Raw genomic sequence first — 10729 nt, forward strand, 5'->3', positions numbered from 1 at the left:
CAAGAAATCTCCTGTCAAGAAAGGCCATGTCATAAATGAAGATGACACACATTTTTGCGTATCATAATTTTAAATGTTTAAAAAAATATATTTTTTATAGATTTACTAATTTTCAAATTAAATTTGCATTTAATGTCTCATAATATAAAATAAAATATCATATACAAAAAATATAATCCATTTCATAAAATTTAATGTCATACAAAATATCATATACAAAAAATAAATTCCATTGCATAATATTTTATTACAAATTTGACATTTTTTTGTTTCCGTACTTTGACAATTTGTGCTGCTGCTGATTCCGGAGCCAATCCGCGACTCCATCACTTGAAATTACAAGCTGCCCACCAGCAGAAGATAGATGAAGATCATGAATAAATAAAAGTTGTTAATAAAAAGAGGAATAAATTGAGTTTAATTACTAAACTAACCTTCACTTGTTTGACATGAGGAACTGGAATAATGAACACCCCAACATCTCTATCTCCAATAGATCTTGAAAGGCATAACCCACCTCGCCAACATTTTAATGGACCAATCTATCATAAATATAAAAACATTGGTAAGTTAAGTAAAAACATTGGTAAGTTAAGTAAGATCGCATTTAAGTTGTAGCATATGCAAGAACAATTTGACACTGGTCAAATGTGCTATCTATTGAACTCCAGGATAACAAATTTTCTATGATGTAACAATAAATAAACCTATTCAATTAGTGAAATAATGGATCTGTGTTAAAGGAGATTAACTTTAGCAATATTTTCAAGTTCTTCAACAATATGATCAAGTTCCTGCACCAACATCATACGATATCACTACTTGGACATATTAACATACTTTGACTTTCTTTTCAGTCTTTCCAAGATTTTACTTATTAAGACATAATCTTTTTTATAAAAAATGAGAATAATATCATACGCTTGCTTGCTGAATCAGCTCCCTGCTCAAAAACTTTGAAGGATAAAAAAAAGACAAATCCCTCCTGATCCTTATCATTAAATGCAATACAAATGACAAGAAACAAGAATAAACCTGCAAAGATGCATCCACTGAAAAATCAGGGACAAATATTATAGCTGTGAATGATAAGTAACGTTTCAAGATTTGTGATGGTGAACCCATCCCTGCTCACTGTATACAAGATTTGTGCTGATGAACCCATCCCTTCAAGCATGAGGACAACCTGGTCAAAATAACCAAAGGTAGAGTCAGCAATATCATTATTATATAACTAAAAAGAAAAAAAAATTAAGAAATAAGAACACCGTTCACAAGGGGTTTTGTTTTTAACTTAAAACTAAATCGTTTTGAGTTGTTCAAGCTTCTAACTTCTAAACCTAGACTTAAGTACATAACAACACAAAAATCCATTTTTTCCTATGTAGAGAGAGAGAGAGAGTGTGTGTGTGTGTGTGTGTGTGAGAGAGAGAGAGAGAGAGAGAATACCGTGAAGAGAAAGTTGTATCCCAACTCAAGAATAGAACGAAGAAAGTCAATCCTAAGCCACATCATCTTCAAATAATCAAGGGTCATAATATAGGCTTCCTGTGAGAGATCATATCCTTCAGTAACAAGTGCAAAGCAATGAGAGTGTACATGTTTACATCTCATAAATGCTTTCTGATCAAGGTCAATAATCACCAAATGATTTAAAATTTTATTGGTTTTGTAACAAATTCTAAAAATTTCCAAAAATAGATCCAAAATTGAGTTTTCTAGATCTGCCAATGCTTTATTTAGAGTTGTTAGAATAACCGTTTTGTTTTCCATGGAAGCTTCCTTTAAAACTGTTTCTAGATTTGTGTCACCACTGTCCTACAATATCAGTAAAAATCGATAAACCTTGGGGGGAAATGTATTTACCTGATTATTAAGTTCCATATGTTAATCATAATAAAAACCAATAATAATCACAACTATGATAATAATAATAATATATATAAAGAAAAGGGTAAAATAGTCATTTACATGGGCTTAACAGGTTAAAATAAACATGGTCCATTAGGGAATGAAAGTGTGACAATAATACTTTTTAAGGAAAAAAAAGTTAAAAGTAAAACTACTGGAGCATAACCACAAAAATCAACAAATATAGGGATGACAAATGTGATTTATCCATTTATTAAGTTTCTGTTCATGGGCTTAAGGGCCTGAAATAAACATGGAGTGTCACAAAAATAAATGATTATGCACAATTTCTAAAGCTAGGAACAAAGGCTACAATGGAAAGGAGAAGGAGGAAAGCTAAGAAGACACAAGAACTTATTTATTTATGGGGACAAATGATGCACTAGATTTATCAGGTTTTATTTGTTCCATCTGAACTGCCATTATGTTGACTGAACATTACAAGAGTACTTGACTGGTCATATTGACTTTATCAGCCAGGAGGCGAATTGTATCTGAGTTGTCAGATTTATGTCACGGAAATTAGCCTCACCAACAACGAAAATACATCAGCATTTTATCATATTAGAGGGTTTTGAATGTATTCATGACATAGCTGATGTTCAAGATAAAGATAACTACCCTAAAACATGGCTTTTCCAGTAGAGTTGAACCAGTCCCTTCATATTAAATAGGATTCACCACAAGAATTATGAGGATCACAACCTACATAAGAAAGCAGGTCAATAATTCAGAATACCTGCATATACAATTTTATCATTTATAGGTGTGGCGGGACATTGGATGAATTTCAATAACAAATAACAATTTTTTTCTAGTAGTAGCCTTTCAATAATCAGAAAAAAGTTCATTAAATCTAAACTAAAAGTGGAATTCTCACTAAAAGGTAGATTTTTACTTGTTGGAAAAGCACCTGATCTTATTATGAAACTTACATCTGGGGAGACGCTTTGTGTCCCATACTTGTCATCACTAGGCAGAGGTCATGACTTATTTTGTCCAGTGTTTTCTTTGGCTTTTGATGTATAACCTGAATGGGATTAAAACTGATTAAAATAAAATCTTTAAAACCAGAAAGACTAAATTTTTATACAATAAAAGAAACTTTACCAGAAATGCTATAGCCTGCCGTATATGCTTCTGTTCATCCCAAGCAGAACCTGAATACTACAATCCTTTTGTTTAGCAAATAAGAATAGAAAATAGTGTTTGGCATGATGGAATTGAGGAAGGAATGGAATCGTTAATTCCATTCCAATGAAAGAAAATATCACTCCAGAGTTACCTCATTAGTTGCGTTAAAACACCAGTGGTCTAGTTCAGCCAATCCCGCTTTCACATACTCACCATTGCTAAACGAACATCACTCACATCTCAAAAGTAGACTGCATTTTATAAAAAAATAAAAAAAAGCCCAAAGGCCCAGAATCATATTTTATATTCAAATCACAAAAGAATACACTTTACAAAAAATAAATATATACTTGTTAAAGAATACACACTTCAAGATTTATGTTTGATCCTACAACATTTGGATCTCAACCTATAAGTTATGCTGCTATGAGTAGCATTTTAGCTTAACAGCAATTTTACCTGCAACAGATGCATGCTCAGAATTTCTGTGTAGGAAATGCTTCTGGAAGTCAAGTGGGGGTGGGGGTGGGGGTATGACTCAGCAGCTGTTCCAGATATTTTTAATCCAAATATTGCAACTCAACAACATCCACCTACTTCCATGATGAACAACTCAAAGAAAGAGGATACCAGACCCTTGGTATTCAATGTGGTTGGGCTGCAAGAAAGCGTTATTCAACATTAAATTTAAACTTACTGTTATGAAACATGAAAAAAGCACAATGAAAAAGGGAGATTTACCTTGAGATCAGATGAGAAATATTTAAAACTTATAAAATTTATCTGCAAGAAAGTGTAAACATAATGTACCATCACTCCATTAAATCATAAAAAAATATTAGAAAAAAACTAGTTATACTTAAATACCTCACATATTAGAGAATATAAAATTAGTTTGACTAGTTGGTTCTTGATTATAAGAAGCCATTCTTGTAGCCTAGTTGTATATACTAATAATTGGATACCTGTTGCCTGCACTTGACAGTAGCTTCCCAAACAACAACAACTTGTTCAGAGAATGAAACTAAAAGCAACGGTAACAAAGAGACAATGTTATCATATTCTATCCATGAACCAACCACTTCCTTTGTCACTATCAGTGAGGTACATTATGTTTACACTTTCTTGTATAGATGAGAAGTTAAAAGGACTTGCAAGAAATTCAGATCCCCCTTCACCACATACGTTACTTCCATATAACTTGCCAAGAAAAAACTCATAATTTAAAATTTTGACAAAAACAAAAAAAAAAAAGGAAATATGAAACTTGTTTATGTGAAAAAATGTACTCATTTAACTTAAGAAGGTGTGCCCACAGGTATGACATTTCTTTTCCCAAATTCCTTGAAGGATCTAAAGTTCTAAACCAATAGTTGTAAGCTGAAATGGTGAAATCAAGTTTTTTTCAGAGACGAGAAGTAGATGCAGGAAAAAAATGGAGGCATAATGGAGAAATCGAATATACCAGGTGAAATCGTAGATGCAGGAAAAACTCATAAGCTGTTTTGCTTGATTAAGAAGATGAAGTCGATAGATGAATGAGAAATTACGTTTCCTCTTATTTGTTGAACAGCTGAAGAAATAGGGCAAGGTAGAAGCATCATTTTCATACCTTAGTGCAATTAGACCTAGGGCTTGAAAACCTGAGGAGTCTTAGTACATGGAGTAGGGTGGAGGGGAGGTGGACCAGTAAGCCTGAGGAGTCGATACTGTTGTCACGATGGTGATAGAAATATTTTCGTTCTTATGTGATGAGTATGAGAGTGATTAATAGACAGGTGTGTAGTAACCGATGTCGTAGCCTGAGAAGTCGCAGCACCAGTACGATGGAGGAGTCTTAGTTTCCGAACGACGATGCAATCGAGAGTGAAGCAACTGGGTTGTAAGGTCTCCGATCAAAAAAGCCCTAGTTTTACCTATAACCACCGTGGTGTCTTCCTTCTTCAAAGCCACCCCCGCTGTCTTCTTCCTTCCCTAAAGCCACCATCTGGAACCTAAGAGAGAGAGAGAGAGAGAGAGAGAGAGAGAGAGAAATGGAGATAGATCTTTGAAAAAAGCCCTAGTCTTGATTTTGTGCTTTGGGACTCATTGACGCGCTTCTCCGTTCTCCTTTTGTCAAATCGGTCCCGCACCAGAGGTGCTTCCCCTTTCTCGATTGATTGTCATCATCGAGCCACCATGGCTGCTTGCGTTCCCATCTTCCTTGTTGGATAGATGAACCACGACCACCGGACCAAAATCCCGCTACCTTCGTCATTCTAATTCCTCTTTTTCGATTTATCTGTAGGGAATAAGAAACAAACGATAATCAAGATTTGCATTAATATTGAGACTTGAGAGTATAATATTGAATTAGGGCTTTTTTTGAAAATTTCAACATCGAGTGGGAGATATTGTGGTTCCAGTGGGTAGAAGTAAATGAGCCTTGATCGATGTCAACGAACGGGGAAGAATCGGAGGCGGCAGTCGGAGTGCAAGGGAAAGAATCAACCAACACTCGATGTAGGGAGGCGGAGGAAGACTGGAGATGATTTTTGTGGTCAAAGAACACACCCAGAGCTAAAGAGGGGAAACAAGGAAGGAAGGCGGGTTTTCTAATTTTTTTTTTATTTTCTTTTTCCCACTGCTAGTTGCTGAAGAGCGCGTTTGTAAAATTATAAAGCGACATTTCTAGACGACACACCTTTAAAATTAAGTACCCTCCGTGTTTTTTTTTTGTGAGACACTAATTCTAGGGCACGCAAGAATGCGCGTCCAAAATTCTTTAAATTTCTAAAGATCTGACATTATTTTTAGAGCACGCCCTTTTGCGTATCATTAATCAGTGCATGTCGTAAAAAGCGTGTCATTAAAGGTCTGTTTTCTAGTAGTGAAGATTACTCCTTCTAAATAATATTCCATCAAAAAGTCATTTTTGACGCTTTTCGTCTCTAAATTGACTACCCAGATCTACGGGCATTACACATAGAGGGCTTTAAATGGATTAAATTTAATGCTAGAGTGATAATTTTTGTTGTATGAGAACTCATTGAGTGGTAAGTGGTTATCCCAAGCTTTACTGAAGTCTATCACACAAGAGCTCAACATGTCTTCCAGTGTTTGAATAGTTCTCTCACTTTGTCCATCGGTTTATGGGTGATAGGTTGTACTCATGGTGAGTCTGGTTCCCATGGACTTTTGTAATGATTTTCAAAACAGTGAGGTAAACCTGCTATTTCTATCAAAGATAATGGATATAGGCACACCAAGTAATCATACAATCTCCTTGATGTACGTCCTTGTTAGTTTCTCCATTTTTTATGTCTCCTTTATTGGTAGGAATTGCGCAGATTTGGTTAACCTATCGACAATTACCCATATGGTGTCATGCCCACCAGTTGTCTTGGGCAATTTAATTATGAAGTCCATGGTTACCCGCTCCCACTTTCACTCGGGTATATCCGGTTGTTGTAACAAACCCGAGGGCTTTTGGTACTCTACTTTGACCTTGGCGCAAGTCAAACACTTGCTCACATAAGTAGCGATTCCCGCCTTCATGTTAGGCCACCAATATAGTTTCTTGAGGTCTAGATACATCTTTTCTTACTAGGGATGAATATAGTACTTGGTCTTGTGAGCTTCGTTCATGATAATGTCTCTGTACCTACCAAATCTTAGTGTCCAGATTCAATTAATAAGATAACGAGCTCCATCACCCTTTATGCATTCTTCACAAGGCTTCACTTGCGACATTCTCAGGTTTCAAAGCTTCAAGTTACGCCTCCTTGATTCGGGTGGACAGATGTGAATAGAAAGTCATTGTCAATGATTTTACTCGACGGCCTGATTATTCCCTTCGACTTACGACATCTGCTACCACGTTGTCCTTGCCCAGGTGATAACGAATTTCACATTTGCAATCATTTAGTAACTCTACCCATCTTCGTTGTCTCATATTGAGCTCTTTTTTATTGAGGATGTTCTGGAGACTCTTATGGTCAGTGAAGATCACACACTTTGTACCATAAAGGTAGTGACTCCAGATCTTTAAAGCAAACACTACTGCCCCTAATTCAAGTTCGTGTGTGGTGTGGCTGACCTCATGATTCTTAAGTTGTCTTAAGGTATATGCAATGACCTTACCCCGTTTCATGAGTACGAAACCTACACCATGCTTTGACGCATCGCAGTAGACCACAAATTCATCTGTTCCTTCCGGAAGAGACAAGATTAGAGCACTGCATAAAACTTGCTTTAGTGTCTGGAAGGCAGTTTCTTGTTTATCCTCCTAGTTGAAGGCCATTCCTTTCTGGGTCAGGGCAGTAAGTGGCTTTGTGATTTTGGAAAAGTTCTGTATGAACCTTCGATAGTAGCCAGCAAGGCCCAAAAACTGGTAGCATTCTGTCGGTGTCCTCGACGCTTCCTAGTTTTCAATTATTTTGATTTTGGAGGGATCCACATGTATTCCTTCCTCGCTGACGACGTGTGCCAAAAAGTTTACCTTTCAAATCCAACATTCACATTTTGAAAACTTTGCATACAGCTTTTCCACCCTTAGTGTCTCCAAGACTTATCACAGATGTTGACTATGCTCTTCCTTACATCGCGAATAGATTGGTATGTCATCGATGAACACTATCAAGAATTTTGTAAAGCCCGTAGATTCGAGCTAATCAATTTAGAGATAATAGGGGTCGAGAATGACTTTTTGACAAAAGATTATTTAGAATAAATAATCTTAACCAAGTTGTAGAATATGTCACAAGGTTTCCATACATATAAAGAACGCCGAAATCCGAGTTATAACGAAGAAGTTATGGCTCGTCGAAGTTTCGCGATGGAACTGGCACGGCACCGAGAAGCGTAAATAGTGAAATTTATGATGGAGCGATATTCAGCCTAAGCGATCTAAACGAAAGTCATAGAATTCATTAAACCGAGAGCGTCCATAAAAAGAACGTTCAAATCTGACTTCGTATGAGGAAGTTATGATTTTTCGAAGTTTCTGCTTAGCATTGTACAACCCGAACTTCGAATATTAGATCGAGCGGTTTTTAGCCGACACAACCTAAACGAGAATCGAAGATGTTGTTAATAGTAGCGTACAGATAAAAAGACAAATGAAAATGGATGTCAGATGAAGAAGTTATGGATTTTTAACGGACCAATCATGTCCCGGTCTGTTAAATAATATAAGTTTTAAAATAAATTCAAAACTAGACAACGGAGTCTAAACGAAAGTTGTAGATTACATTCCTGCCTTTGCGTGGATATAAAGAACGTCGAAAACGGAGCTCATACGCCCCGCATAACCTGCTAAGCGCCCCGCGTAGTGCGAAGCCTCGCACCTATAAAAGGGGTGCGAGGGCAGCCGGTTTTTCAAACCAAAAATTCACTCTCTCTCTCTCTCTCTACAATCTTTCTCTCTCAAACCCATTTTAACCCCCCAAAACCCTAGGAAACCCCCCCCCCCCCTAACACCCGAAGGAAGCCCCGAGGCTCCGGAGTCCCGAGAAAAAGGGGTCTTTCGGTTTCGAAACGTTGCTCCAAACAAAGCCCGGTTTTTTTTAAAACCCGCTGTAAGTGAGCTACGCCTATGCAATTTTTAATATAACTTCTAATTAATTATGGTAACATCATTAGGAACTTAAAATAATTATTTGGACCATTATTATGAGTTATATAGAGTGTTGTTTAACGCTTATATAATAATAATAATAGCTAAACTATTAATTAGTCACGGTTAAAGTTAGACTAAACCCCAGTGATATTGATACTAGGTTTTATCGAGGGATAATTGTTTTGAGGTAACGAAGCGCTATTCAAGTACAGAGTCACCACCTTTCAAGTGAGTGCATAGTCTCTTTCATGGACATGATTTTAATACAAGTATTTATCGAATGTATTAAATATATGTGTATGTGCGAATTATTTGATGTTGTCTGAATTACGTGTTAAAAAACATACTTGGTTATTTATAATGATTTAGGTTAATGAGTAAGCCTAAAATTTGTTATGAGGGTCATTAGGTAGTATCTCCTTATGAGTACGAGTGAGATATATACGGGGAATAGAATCCTTAAACATGTCATTGATCCAGAAGCACGGATTAGACATAGTCATTCGTCCCTAGTCCGAGAGTATGGATTGGACTCAGTCAACTATCGTTAATCCAGGAGTATGGATTAAGGCATACGCAGTTGTCCTTAATCCGGGAGTATAGATTAAGACATATTCAGTTGTCCTTAGTCTGGGAGTATGGACAGGACATAGTTATCTGTCATTAATCTGGGAGTGTGGATTTAGACACAGACCAATTGCCCCTCATCCGAGAGTATGGAATAGGTACAATCAAGGACTCGACAGCATGGATTAGATCTGGAGTAAGTGGTAAAATTTAAGGTCCGTGAGTATGCATAGTCTCGTTGTGAGGACCGACGGGGTGGGGTAAGAGTTGATTATATTGTAACACCCAAAAATTCAAACCAAATTTAAACTTTCAAAACATGTCGAGTTCATCAAAACATTACAACCTTGTTTTCAAAATACATTTATATCAGAGTTTTCCCAGAAACGTAACATAATAGGAGGAGCTGTACGATCATGCCTTCGCCTTGTCGCGATCCCCTGATGTACCTGAAACAATAAACTGAAACTGTAAGCCCGAGAGCTTAGCGAGTTACCCCCAAAATACCGATACACATACAATCCACATAACCATGTCACACCATAACATATCATAACAAACTGAGCAGAACAGCAGATAATGGTTCCGCAGCTTTACAGACTGGAATACCCCTGGGCCCACAGTGTGAGTCTAGAATGCCTACCGGGCACTCAGCTCACATCTGGATTGCCACCGAGCCCTCAGTACGAGTCTGGAATGCCTGTCGGGCCCTCAGCTCGTATCTAGAATGCTCTCAATTCCTCAGTATGAGTCTGGAATGCCTATCGGGCCCTCAGCTCATATCTGGAATACTCTAGGGTTTGTTGGCTACCGCACGAAGCAGTACAACCTCAACCCATCCCACATAACATATCAGCATGTAACAAATAATGCACATATAGGCAATTAATCAGTATCACAGGTAGTCCTACAGACCTACCCTCTAGCGTATCAAACTAGCATTCATAACTAACTCATACTCAACATAATACAACTACTAGGATATCCTATCCAATGGGCCGGCCTTGGTGCCTTAGACCCCTTAGTATAGTGAGGATAACTCACCTCGCAACTGTCGTCGGAAATAAGAAAGCTCAATCACCGGGTCCAACACGATCTCCACCACCTATAGGTACCATACAACCTTTTTCATAAATCTCCCAATTACCAGAAACCAACAGAATTCAACCGGTCAACCCTTGGTCCAAGTCCAATTCCACAGTCAAAGTCAACAGTCTATGTTGACTCGACTCGTCGAGTGCAGATCACTGACTCGTCGAGTCCTTCCCGAACTCGAGAATTCGTGAAATCCTTGATTGGCTGGTCGAATTTCCCTTTTTAACTCGTCGAGTTCATATGTGGCCAAGCTTTGGAAGAAACCTTAGCCAACTCGCCGAGTCTTCTAACAACTCGCCGAGTTCAAGGAAATCTTCAACGAACTCGCCGAGTTCATGGCCATCTTCGACGGACTCGCCGAGTTTCTCATTCAACTCGCCGAGTCCTTGCAGTTCTTAATTCATGCAGATGCTTTTTAAGCCA

Source organism: Lactuca serriola, chromosome 6, assembly GCF_051521515.1.
Source record: "Lactuca serriola cultivar US96UC23 chromosome 6, Lser_US96UC23_V15, whole genome shotgun sequence".
Classification (NCBI taxonomy): Eukaryota; Viridiplantae; Streptophyta; class Magnoliopsida; order Asterales; family Asteraceae; genus Lactuca; species Lactuca serriola.